The sequence below is a fragment of the Protopterus annectens genome, chromosome 10.part0 (genome assembly GCF_019279795.1).
Source record: "Protopterus annectens isolate FY-2018-M chromosome 10.part0, PAN1.0, whole genome shotgun sequence".
In the NCBI taxonomy this organism is placed as follows: Eukaryota; Metazoa; Chordata; order Ceratodontiformes; family Protopteridae; genus Protopterus; species Protopterus annectens.
In genome coordinates this window covers 475,169,257-475,183,568 of record NC_056744.1, presented here as the reverse complement: position 1 = coordinate 475,183,568, position 14,312 = coordinate 475,169,257, and the positions used below count along the sequence as shown (strand labels likewise).

The 14,312-nt window shown below is 37.5% G+C and overlaps 1 long non-coding RNA gene across 2 annotated transcripts in view; it reads right to left on the bottom strand.

Annotated features, from left to right (window-relative positions):
* The window catches only part of LOC122813193, a 236,708-nt gene extending 231,290 nt beyond the window's left edge, over positions 1–5,418 (bottom strand). Inside the window, exon 1 of one of the 2 annotated variants that reach the window (XR_006366647.1) lies at positions 5,201–5,418. This is a non-coding gene — a long non-coding RNA (uncharacterized LOC122813193). The remainder of the gene's footprint in view (positions 1–5,200) is intronic. The other variant, XR_006366648.1, reaches the window with a different exon arrangement.
* Between the last annotated feature and the right edge of the window lie 8,894 nt (positions 5,419–14,312).

Here is a 14,312-nt window from a genome sequence, read left to right as displayed (position 1 = left end):
TATGTTTTGCTTTATAAACATCAAATTAATGAACAGCAAGTAAAGGCTTGTGTTTTCAGTCACAGGTTAATCAGTATAAGCAAGCCTGTAATTAGCTGTTTCCATTGTTTCTTATCATACAAAAATATTTTCGACATGGTATCATCATGTCTGTAAAATGTCATAAAAATTTTGATTTTTTTTTTCTCTTTTGAATAACAGAATGATTGACATTTTCACCTGCCTTTTTTATTTTTTTTTTATTTTTATTTCTTTTTTCTGCAGCACCGGCACATCCACATATATCAAGATGCATAAAAGAGCAGCTGCTGGTTTTGGATGTAGAATATCAGAAGAGCTGGACATCTTTAAGGAGTTAGTAAAAAAAAAAAATACTTGCGATAGAAATGAAAAAGTGTGTTATAATTTGATCTAGATCGTGTAAAAGGAGAAAAAATGAATTGATTAGAGACTGAGAGTAATTCAATTATTCTCTTTTTACTAGTTTCTGGATCATTTCCTTGGGTGCCATTTTTATATTGATATTAAAATGCTGCTGTATCACCTGCAACATGACAATAACTGAAGTCTCGCATCATGATAATGGAAAGAATAATTAATTTATAGAGGATTCATTGGTTCAAGCTTTCATCAAGAGAAATATATTATGCAGATCAAATTTACAGTCAAAAGAGAATGTGTTATCCTCTAAATTTGAGAGGCTGGTTCGCTAGACTGTTTTTGATTTAGGAAAGGAATGCCGTATTATAATAAAAAAAAGTGCTTGGGAGTTTTGATTACTCATCAACTATTGTTTACTTAAAAATATTTACAACTTTTTAACCTGTGCTGTCCTACATGACATAATTAATGAAAATAAAATGTTTACTTTACATAATGTCTAATTTAATTTTAAAAGCCTGTATCTTTTTAATCTCCAAAAGCAGCAAACTACTTTGTAGGTTTAAAAGGAACAAGAATGGTCTCACTGTTGAAATGGTTCCACTCATAATTCCAACTGTTGACAGACTGAAAAAAAAAAGACAGAAAGTATAGGAGAAGAGTGAATCTCAAATATTGCTCTTCTCTTTAAACTTGTTTTTTTTTGCAGGAGGCACACCCCCTTCCACCCCAACATTATATATACCAACTCTAAGATTGCCAGACCTCAGAGAAAAGTGAATATTCTGAGAAATGGCCATTGTAGACTAAGTATATATATATATATATATATATATATATATATATATATATATATATATATATATATATATATATATATATATATATATATATATATATATATATATATATATATATATATATATATATATATATATATATATATATGGATCTACTGTCTTCTGCCGAATTTACGCTTCACCGAAACGTAAATGTCCGTGTGTATTTATGTGAAAGTGCATTTTACCAAAATCACACTTTCGCGTAAATAAGTAAAATAAAAAATAAATTAGTTGTACATCGACATTTAGTGTTGATGTACAACTTAGCAGAGTATTGCTGAGATTGTGGTACTGTGGGGCTGATGGAACATTCCCTTTTCCCCCACTGTAGTGAGATCTCGGAGTGAGAATATTAAAGTAGGGGGTGTGGGGGGGTACAGCCCCCCACATGGGGGTGCAGGGGGGCTTGCCCCTTGCATAAAACTGTTTAAAGTGTTTTTATTTTTTTTCATAGATTTTTGTGAAAGTGCGTTTTCGTTGAAACGCACTTTCGGGTAAATATGTTCGCGAATTTACATTTCGGTGAAACGTAAATTCGGCAGAAGACAGTAGATCCATATATATGTATATATATATATATATATATATATATATATATATATATATATATATATACACGTCCTTTTGTTAACCATTCAGTCTCAGCATTACAGGACTTGTTTAATTGGGTCCTGTAATTTCAAATTGTTACCACAAGAAAGACTGATGTGGTTTTCAGACCAAGAAAGTTATGAGAAAAGTGCCCAAAAAATAGAATAATTTTCTGTTAAATACCAAGGGCAAGCAAATCAGCATGATCAAAGTATGTATTACACATGAATATGTATCTATTATAATGCATTTTACTATAAATCAAGTCCCAGCAAAGGCTTAGTCATAAAAGTATCTTTGCAAAGGGGCTGCAAGATTTTCGCTATGCTAGTAGTATAAAGATCATTAAGGAATTGTCTTTCATGATGAAGACTTGCAACTCCACTAACAATTGTGTGATCATCCAATAACTTAAGCCTTAAGCAAAGATCTACAAATGCCACCAAGGGGAATGTGTGATCATGCAATAACTTAAGCCTTAATCAAAGATCAACAAATGCAACCAAGGGAAATGTGGGATCACCCAGTAACATAAGCCTTAAGAAAAGATCTATAAATGTCTAGCTATAGCTTAGTACAGATAAAATGGAAGGCTGATTATGGCCTAAGCGATCCTTTAATTTGCTAGTCCACATAAATAGTATTTGTTTTTTTTTTACTTCTGCATCTCAAAAACCCAGCCTTGAATGCAATGCATTAAAGAAATGGCAGCCAGTACAGAGCATGAATAAAATGAGTGATATTACTCCAAGAAAAGCCCCACCAACACTTGGGATTCAATTCCCGCCTACATAAAAAGGCTCACAGTAATCTCATCTAACACTGGTAGTTACTAAGTTGGATTTCTTTGTACAATATGAAATCACACGTAACAAGACACCAAGGAACCAAATTGCAGACTACAAATGCCTGAAAGAATAAAATAGCAAAACCTGAAACTGTAAGTGCTTCTGTGGGGTGAGGGAGGTGCAAGCCCACCACCCCCAAGCATACACATACCAACACCACAGTGGCACAGACAAAAAGAAAGGGGATCTCCCAAAACAAAGAAAGTCACACACATAGAAGCCACATTAGCAGCGATTGTCTATGACAAACAGTCATCAGCGTTGTGTTTCTCAGGTTCTTGTGACTCTAGCACTTGAAACCCAAAAAATGTGAACTCAGCGGCCTGTGGAGAAGCCTCAACTGAATTCTAAGGAATAAACTATGACCACAAATCTGCTTTAGTGTTACATGGCTTTGACCCTCAGTATCATCAAGATCCCAGCCAACTATCTGTTGTGAACTGGCATAGCCCTCCTAAACCAATGAATAATTTTCCATAAGCCTTCATTTATTTCTTTGGTAACTAGGTGGATCTGAAAATCACAAGTCACTAGTTTCAGACATGCATTGATCAGAGAGTTTTTTTTTTTTTAATGTTCCAATGTACAAAACTACTGCTCGGAAAAAATATTGGCTCTCCTCAATGAATTTTCTTAATGACTTCATTTACATTCTTACAGGAAAACAAAGTTGAATGCAAAGATACTTACATTTATTCTATAATTCTACAGCAGATGAAAAATGCACAGGGTGTGACATACCTCTCAGCCTCTTATCAAAAGAAATCTGGACAAAGGCAAAAATAATAGGAGAACAAAGGCCCAAAAATAGAATAACAGATCTTGCATTGGCACTCATGTTCTGATGGATATGAAGCCTGAAACTCAAATGTCTGAGATTACTGACTTCAGTCCTTAATTATTTGAAAGAAAAACATCAATTTTATGAGGAACAGACCAAAAATATGAGGCAAAAAACGGGACAGTCTGAAAATCTGGCCAGTTGAGAGGTATGGGGAGCATGCATATATCTGTGTGTGTGTGTGTCTGCATGTCTGTCTTCACGTCTCTAATTGAATTACTGATAAGGTAAAGTTGAATGTAAGACAGAAAATGTGATGTATAAGAGCAAAGTTTAAAGCAAACTGTTTTATCTGCCACAGTAAACATACATAAATCTCCCAACATACACAAACACACACATACACACACACACACACACACACACACACATGACCATTGCACTAACAAACAAGTACACTTCCTCTGTTTTGTCTGATACATTATATCAAACTTCAAGACTCTTTTGACCTGCTTAAATGTTTTTCCAGAATCCATGTATAGCTTGTTTAGATTAATTTGGTACAATATGTTTTACATTTTGGATTTGTTCCTGCAAATGTTTTCTGACACAGAAGGCCAGTTTCATAACTCCGTAATTAATATTACCTTTGCAAAAACTAATCTAGACATGCTGAAGGGGTGTAATATTTTCTTTTCAACTGCCTTAAGTCGATTGACAAACACCATATACTTTGTTAATTTGTATGCACATGCATACTTGCATGTGTGTGACCCTTATTTTATAAACCGATCAATCTTCAAAGGAAAATTTGCCATCATAAGATGTGAATACTTCCTCCAAACCACCATGGAATTTCATGCAGGAACAGGACTCAGAAATCTATTTTTTTTTTTTTTTGTAATAACTGAAGCTCCGCATATTTGGTGATTTGAAATAGTTACGAAAGACTTCAGAAACTGGATAAAACAAAACAAGTGTTAACTTCCTTTCTTAAAGCTCTACCTGGGGTGAGTGTAATATTCAAATGTGACAAAGCATGCCCAAATATAACTTTTCTCATATTCCTCATATAGCACTGTGTGAATCTGCATGATTCTGCAGTTTTTAAATACTGTACTACATGTAAACTGCAGTGCAAGTTTCAGCAGGATTCCTTTTCCCTCACCCTGTTTGTAGCCCCAAGATCTGCATCTCTGTTCTGTTGGCAGGCATTGTATTTTCCATGCTGAAGTACCAGAACTGATTAAATAGGAAATTACTTTTCCCCGAAGAGTATTCAGCATTTTGTGCATAATCTTTTTTCCTGATACTAATACACTGGCTTGGCTTTGGTTTATTGTTTAAAAACATTACTCAAGCACAAGGTCTTTGCATATTTAGAATTGCATATATACAATGTGCCAAATATTAGTACCATAGCTCACTAACACAGTTACCCCTGTGATTTATGAATTACCCCAACACCAAAAGTCTATGAGATCGGCTATATAATAACTCATTTCAACTTCTCTTACAGTAAGTAAGGCATTTATCTTAGAAGGAGGAAAAAAACATAGGCAGAGCATCTATTTTGTGAGGAAAAAAAGAAAAAAAAAAAATAGAAAGAATAAAGTTAACTTTTAAAGTATGTTCCATTACAGTCAAAACTTGCAATTCTGTTACATTTTTGTAAGATTAGTAATGGTTTTGATACTATTAACTGTTCAGGATTTCAAATCATAAAACAAACGACACAGAAAAAATCTTATACTCACTTGCTATCTCCAGTTACTCCATTCGAGAACACATGTGGAAACAGCACTGAGCTGTTTGGTCACACACAAGTCATTTCCAGAAATACAGTCAGTGTGCATGGAAAGTCTGTCTATGTAAGCAGACATGCGTGACTGAGTATGTCTGTAGTGAGAAATGTTTTTTCTTAAGAATTCCACACTGGTCTAGGCCAACCTCTCCCCCTCCTCTCACACACACACACACACACACACACACACACACACACACACACACACACACACACACACACACACACACACACACACACAACCACAGGAAGGCACTGAATCAAAGGCGCACAAATCATTCACAGAAACTTTTTTTTTTTTTTTTTTTTAAAGTTAAAAGACCACACCCAGGCTGAGCTTGCCAAAGGGGAAGTATGGACTTTGTGTGCTGCATAATATTGACTTGGCTAAAGTGGTACGGTAGGGAAAAATTTCACTTCATGAGTTGTAGGCTTTCAGCAGTAAAAGAAACAAAGAAAAATGCCTAAATTAAAATGTGCTGAACACTTCAAAAAGATATGAACATATGATTGCATACACACCAATACTTTTCAGTACTTAAAGAAAACATATACTATACCATAATGTCTCATTTGCATATATGGTGTTCTGATGTAGAGAATTTTTTTTTATTTATTTACATTTTGATTAAGGTTGTCCTCTTCTAATATTCTTACAAATACAACCTGTCCAACATAACATCTCAGGAGATAAGATATGGAAACTCAAATTATATTTAGCTGTGGCATCCAGTCACATCACCAATAAAATGTCAGTAGTCATGTGCCACAGGACACCCACAATCCCTGTAAACATATATGACCGAATACCATATGTTACAAACACACTACTTGATATTGACTATATGGGTATATATTAGAACATCGAAGTTTCAGAACTTCGAATGTTCTAATATCGGCCCCTATTAGCCGAAAGCTGAAAATAGCAAAGTGTCAGAAAACCAAATTCTTTCCTAGGGAAAGAATTTGGTTGCCCGTTCCTGTCACTTCGTTATTTTCAGCACTGTGGTGGAAAGTTACATTTCTGGTTCAGGTAAGTGTGCGATTGTGTGGACGTGAGGGTTAGGGCGGGTTAGGTGAGTTAGGGTTAGAGCGCAGGTCAGGTAAGCATGCGAATGTGTGGACGTGAGGGTTAGGACGGGGTAGGTGAGTTAGGGTTAGGACGCGGGTGAGGTGTGTGTGCGATAGTGACGGACCTTAGGGTTAGGGTTTGGGTTAAGGTAAGTGGGTAGATAGTGGTGTACGTACAGTTTAGTGTAGGGTTAGATGTAAAATTTTAGGTGTATGTGTGTGGATTGCTGTTTGTTTGGTGTGCTTGTGTTGTGTGTATGTGTTTTGGAACAGGAAATTTTTTCCCTAGGAAAAAAATTCGCTCTTCTGTATGTTCGATGTTTTCAGTGTTCGCTGAATAGGGGTCGATATTAGAACATTCAAAGTTCTGAATCTTCAATGTTCTAATATAGACCCGACTATATGACATGGTGTAGTGCTGAAGCCATAACATAAATAAATTCTTCACATCACTCATTGTCTTATATGGGCCTGGTCAGTTTGGGAGGTAAGCATTGTTAACTGCTTGAAAAGAGAGGTACAAACTTTTAAGTGCATTATTCGATTCTCGGCTGGAGTGCCTTCTGTGTGGAGTCTGCATGTCCTCCCCATGGTCGAGTGGTGTTCAAAAGACATACGTGAAATGGACGTGCCTTCGTTGAAGATTGGGCATTGAGCTGGCACCTCGGCACCGTAAAAATCTACTGCCAATCATTAGCGGACTGGAGTTTCGCTGTGGTGACCCCTAACCGCGAAAAGCTGAAAGAACAACATCTTTAAGGTGTATTTGGCTAGGCAACATATGATCACCATGACTACTTGCCTAGTATTAATCTTTCATTTCTATGTTCTTTTTCATCTTCCTATGTAGACGTTGAACTAGTCATCGTCTTTTATAAAAAACATGGACATTGTTTTTGTTACAGTTGTACCAGTGAACCACCTGACACCAGTCATACTGTTCAAAGACCCCAGGTTTAAATATGGGACAAAACCAATATATTTAGAGTATTAACATAAAGCACAGCTGTATGTTCCCCAAGGATTTCTAGCTTATACTAGACCAAATCAAATTCATTATACTCCAGTATATTTCTTAAATTATCCCTATTCATGTATGTTACAATAAGTGATTGCTGTGACACCTTTTACAGGTACTGCATTACTGTAGTTTTAATACTATGTATGCACATGGTGGGCAAATTTGATTGGCTGGTACTTTATTGAATCGTTTATTTAAGGCTCCAGAGATATCTATTAAATGATACTTTTTCTATTTCTAATGGTGTGGGGGCAAACATGCTTAACTGTTAGTAAAGCATTGTCTTATTTCTTCATAGAGAGCCTTTTTCATCGATGTACATATACACACATACACACACACACATTTTATATATATATATATATATATATATATATATATATATATATATATATATAAAAACACAGATTTTAAAACAAAAAATCTCTATGAAGAAATTATATACATACACATAGACAAACACAAACATGCATATGCTATATATATATATATATATATATATATATATATATATATATATATATATATATATATATATATGGGTCTACTGCTTTTGGGCGAATTACATTTGGTCAAAAATGATTTCAGGCAGCCCACTTCACTGAAAAGCTCATTTGACTGAAAGCTCATTTGGTCGAATTGCATTTGGTCAAAAATTGAATATAGCACCTGCCCCACTGCAGTGTGACCCTGAAGTGAGAATATAAAGTTAGGGTGGTATAGTGGGCACAGCCCCCTAGCAGAGTCCCTACCTAGCCCCATGAATAACCACCTTCTCACTGAGCACACCAGTGATGTTTAGCTGTAATCCAGTCAAAGAAATCCTACAAGATAATGTATCTAAAATCTTCTCTTTTCACAGACAATTGGAGTAGCTTTTGTGGAGTAGATAGTGAATTGACTGTTATCAGTGTTTTTGTTAGAACTGGTTATAATCATAAGCTGAGTTTTCTTTGGATTGAGGATACGTTGGGCATTGGTAATGTAGTTTTCAATGTCAGAGAATGCTAGTTGGGTTGTTTGCAGGAGGGTGGGAATGTTTTGTGTAGCACAGATTAAGGTAGTATCATCTGCATACTTATATAACTATGACCATAATTTGTGCATTCATTCATTCATTTGATCACAATCAAACACTTGATATGTACATAATCATTAAACTGGCTATAACTTGTTGGCACATGTGTGTGTGTGTGTGTGTGTGTGTGTGTGTGTGTGTGTGTGTGTGTGTGTGTGTGTGTGTGTGTGTGTAGAGCTAAGATGCAATGGGTTCCACTGTATACTTATGGGAGCAATGAGTTGAAATGTATTATTATGGCCACAGGTATTCATTCATTTGATTGTAACCAGACTTCTGAGGTATAAATAGTCAATAAAGCATCTCTAATTGGTGGTCATGGAAGTAGTCCGTACATTAAAAAAATCTCTCCTGTTGTGAACAGTTGTTGATCTGGTTTGGCAAGGAAAATGTGTGTAAATACATTAATGTAATTTTTATTGCAGATATCTGATGGGTATACAATAAATAAAGTGGCTATGAGCTGCTACTGAGACAATCTGTGGAAGAAAGTGACTGACCCTGTTGTGATTTTTAACAGCTGTTGATCTGGCTTGGCAGGGTTTTGTGTGCTTAAGTAAAGCAAGCTGTAAAAACATGATTGCGGCTGCTACAATTGTTATTATTGTTGCTGTTATTATTATTAATAATAATAATAATAATAATAATAATAATAATAATAATAATAATAAAAATGGTAGTGATAGTATTAGCATTTGAACACAATCCGCTATTTGTATACGATCAATACAGTGGCTATGTGGATGACCCAACTGCCATTTTAAGTGATTGCCGATGTGGCTTGGCTATTGTGTGTTTTATTAAAGTCAACTGGAATACATTCCCATAACTGTTATTATTTTACTGCATTCAGACATCTGAGGTATATAGGGCAAATAACATGGCTATAATTACTTGGTGCAAAAGACAGTAGTAGAAGAAAGTGACTGACACCAGGCTGTCATTTTAAACAGTCATGGATCTGGCTTGTCAGGGCTAGTGTATGCATAAAATAAGCTTGAATATATTACTATGACAATTATTATTATGTTATTGTATTACATTTAGTCATCTCAGGGGGTTATGAAAACTTTGGTTGCAGTTAAACAATCATTGACCTGACATAATATAGCTCCACTCACTTTATTACACCCACTCATTTGGTTGTTTCATGTCTGTGTGCATCTTTGTGTGTGAGAGTGACAGACAGACTGCAATCCTAAGCTGAGTGATGGGTAAGAAATAAAGGAGGCAAGATTCTTTTGTTCTACACATTATGTTAAATTATTGCTATGATTCTTTTCGTCTGGCTGAACTTCTTTAAAATATCTAACTACAACTTCTTTACAACTGTTTTTCACAACATTATATGCTATATACATTATTCATTGACTTTGTTCCTATAAATGTTTTCAGTTACAAATGGATTCATTTCATAATGTGAAAAGAATTCTTATGGCTTAGAAAATATTTTACAGGTTCTGACACTGTATGACATTTTCTAGTCAACTGCCTTAAGCACACATCAAAAACATCATACACTTAGTTACTCTATAGTGTGTGTGATTTACCAGTCTCTTAATATTTTAAATCAGGCTTTACTGGAAAAGCTCACCCAGATTCTGCTACAGTTTGCTGTGAGGGAAAGGTTAGTTTGCTTTTTATTTGTTGTGTTTTGTATTACTTTATTTCCTTTTTCTATTTTGTATACTGTGATTCGTTTTCTTTACACTGTGTTTTACTTGTATTCTGCTTTTAACTGCATACTAAAACTCGAAAAGAGACCACAGCTCTGTCTCTTGTGAGTCAGACAGAAATTAGAAGAGGTGAATTAAGGAGTCACACATAAGTTACAACAGGTCAGCTAAGGTTAATCATCTGTGAACTGACGGGGTGGGGCTAGGAACTAAACCTTCTATTTAAGAGGTAAAATAAAACATTTCAGAGCTTTACTGGAAAGGCTCACCTAGATTCTGCTACAGTTTGCTGTGAGGGAAAGGTTAGTTTGCTTTTTATTTGTTGTGTTTTGTATTACTTGATTGCTTTTTCTATTTTGTATACTGTGATTTGTTTTCTTTGCACTGTGTTTTACTTGTATTCTGCTTTTAACTGCATACTAAAACTTGAAAAGAGGCCACAGCTCTGTCTCTTGTGAGTCAGACAGAAATTTTTCGCACCCTCCCACCCAGTTATTGTTGTGTTCTTAAACACCACTGTCTTTCTAGTTGCCTGGCCCTTATGTTCATTTGACCATATATCTCATTTCCTCTCTGCTTTTACTGGCTGGTGTGAGTAAGCACAAAATTATCATTTTGTGAAATCACTCCTGTTCAACTATTCATAGTTATTGGCCATCCTACTGTATTCCATAGTACCAGACTACAAAAGTGACCACCCCCTTTCAATCTATCTTGTTGTTTTAAAAATAGTGACTCTCCACTAAAACTTAACTTTTAAACAGGTAAAACTTAAGTTACCTACTGTCACATCTATATCCTCTAGAGCATACTGTAGTGTTTAGGATAAACCATTTTTTCATCTTACCTTTAAGCATCTATTGCAAGACCACCAGTTATTGTAGAGCCCACATTCTGCCTCTCAGTAGTCATCTTGGGATTAGTGCTTCTGTTTTCTCCTGGTGAGAGAAGGAGTGCAGTTACTTTATTTCCTGGAGACTGCTGATCACCAGAAAGCTTAATAACTGCTTTATAGGTAACAGCTTAGAATCTGTGCTTATATTCTGATCCTGGTGAGAGTAGAAACAGTGCATTGATTCCTGACTCTTTCTGGTTGGAGGGTGAGTGTCTGTGCTTAACATACCTGATTGGTCTGGTTGCTATTCAAAGCATCTACCAGAAAAAGGATACAAGCCTGCAGACCCTTGCATTATCTGGGACAAGACTGTGGATCACCAAACAGGCAGTGACCTGCTTCTCTTCTTGGGATTGGCGCTAAAACTAGCTAGTTTTAGCTAGAACTAGCCATTTTTTTAGTTTCAGCATTCAAAACTGTTTCATTGTGCTCAGCACTTGCTCAGAAGTCATTGTAAGCACTAAATAAACTACAAATTGCTACAGCACTCGACTTTCCTCACTTGTCAAGAAGAAAACAGTTCTTGGTACTTAAATTAATAAGCACCTATCCAGGCATGTCCATGGGTCAGCTCCCAGTGTTTTTTCCTGTCCACCTGATGAATCTAGGCTTATTGGAGCAATGTAACAATTGCCTCATGTACACTGACAACCCTCTCCTCCTACCACCCAACACTACAACCTGTGAGAGATACACTTATATAGCTAAACTGGAAGCTAAGCTCTCTCCAGCCAAGACTGGACTAGACAGTCAAGAGGAGAAGGTTAACACCTGCATCACACTACACTCAACGCATAGTCCTTCAAAACCCACACTACCAAAACCCACACATAGAAACACAAAGCACACACCCACATTCACAGAGGCTCTCAATAAAAATCTGCCCAAGCAGCAGAGACCTCCCAAGCTGAAATGCAGACAACCACCATCCATCAACACTACCCAAATGGCACATAGCCCACAAAATCAGTGTGCCACTCAACCTCAGCCCATAAGGCAAAACACGTAGACAGCACACTAGTCATATGTGACTCTATAGTCAGGCACACTGATGTCCCACTCACCAGGCTAAACAAGGAGAAAGTTACTGTCAGCTGCCTTTCAGGTGCCAGGATTTACCACATAATGCACGCACTCAGGTCACTCCACAACAAGTACAAATACAACTCTGTCATTGTCCATGTTGGTGTGAATGACCTGAGATGTACCTCCCTGGACTACATGAAAAGAGACATGGAGGAGCTCTTGGATCTTGTAGCCCAGGCAGGTATGACCCTAGCCCTGAGTAGCATCCTGCCATTGCCCAGAATGATACCACAGTACAATGACAAAATGATTGACTTCAACAATTGGCTAAGGTTCTGGTGTCATTCTAAAGGCATCCAGTATCTGTCTGTCTGGGACGACATTGTCGACAGACCATGATGCTTTGTCAGAGATTGCCTGCACCTGTCACCCCTGGGATTCCGGATACTGGCTAAGGCTCTTACCACCCCTATAGTGCCTTTTTTAGGCAAGGTTCAAATGCTAACTTCACCACTGTAACAGGTACAAACAAGCAAACTCTGATGGTAATGCTACTCAATGCTAGAAATCTAAACCTCAAAATGCACTCACTTGAGGCACTCCTTAAAATGGAGAACATCGACATCTGTGCAGTGACAGAGACCTGGTTCAAGGCTCCAGAAGGCACCCCTGTATTACCAGGCTATAATTCATACCACAACTTTTGGACACCTAATCTGGACTGAAACACTAAAGGTGAAGGCGTGTCCATATTCATTAAGGATATCCACACCTCCAGACTAGCTGCTCAACATAATGCATCCGAAAGTATCCAAGTGCAACTAACACTGGGCAAGACTGCAATCCAGGTTGTAGCTTGTTACAGATCCCCCACCATGCCCCAGGATTCCCAATCTTCATTTCTTAAGATACTGGAAAATATTAAGGTACAACCCAATAACTTATTTACGGGTGATTTCAACTACCCCCCATCAACTGGGAAAACTACTCATGTACCAACTCATTCACTGGACGTTTTCTGGAATTCATAAATTCCAACCCTTTGGATCAGGTTGTCCACACCCCCACCAGGGGCAGCAATATCCTGGACCTGGTCATTACCAATATGAGTAACCAGTGTTCCCCACCAGAGGTCAACTCCTCGCTGGTCAGATCTGACTACAAGCTAATTACCCTAGACATCCGTATCCCTCCCCCACCACCCATTAAGGAAACCACCATCAAACACTACTTCAAAAACAACTTCATGCTTCTTCAGACAGAAGTGGCAAACTTCATGACACCCATGCAGACAGAAAATAGAGGTACAAATGCTGAATCTTACACAAATGCACTGTATAAGCACATACACAAATGCATGGATCATGCCATCCCCAACAGAACCAAGATGCTATCCTCCAGAAAAAGGAAGCCAGTCTGGTCGTCCCCTGCCATAAACAACCTCTACAACAGAAAGAAGAAGCTGTTGCAAAAAAGAGTAAAATCCCAAGATTGGAGGAACTCCCTGGTCAGCCACAGCAAGAAGCTGAGATCCCTCATAAAATCCTCCAAAGCCAGTTATGAAAATAAAATCACCACTGATTCCAAAGACAACCACAAAGCATTCTACAGCTATGTCGAGAATCTCAATGGCAACACTCAGATCTGCTCTGAGCTGCAGCACAATGGCACTAAATATACAGAACCAACCGATATTGTCAACATCCTGGCAGATAGGTTCAGTGATAATTTTACCCCCCTCTCACCCTCCAAAGGGCCCATCTTTATACCAGAAGAATGCAAAGCCCCTGTAATCATGGATGAACTAGTAAAGACTGCACTCTCCCAAGCCAGGAACACAGCATCCATGGGACCAGACAACATCCCAGGTTGCGTACTGCATGAACTACAGAATGAAGTGGCACCCCACCTAAGTACCATGTTCAATCATAGCCTCACCTCAGGCTATGTGTCTACTGAATGGCACACAGCAATGGTTATCCCAGTCCACAAAGGGGTTGCCACCACGGACCCTGGAAACTACCGCCACATTAGCCTGATGAGCCTGGTCTGCAAGGCCATGGGATGTATCATATTGGAGCTTATAAACAAAGATATAGGTAGCCTCCAAACCCTGGACCCCACTCAGTTTGGGTTTGTAAAAGGTAGATCATGTCTACTAAACCTGATTGACTTCTTTGAAGCAGTCACTAAAGCTGTAGATGAGGGCAAGGTTGTGCACACAGCCTATCTTGACCTTGCCAAGGCTTTCAATACCATCCCCCACACTGGAATTATAGATAAACTCACTAAACTGGG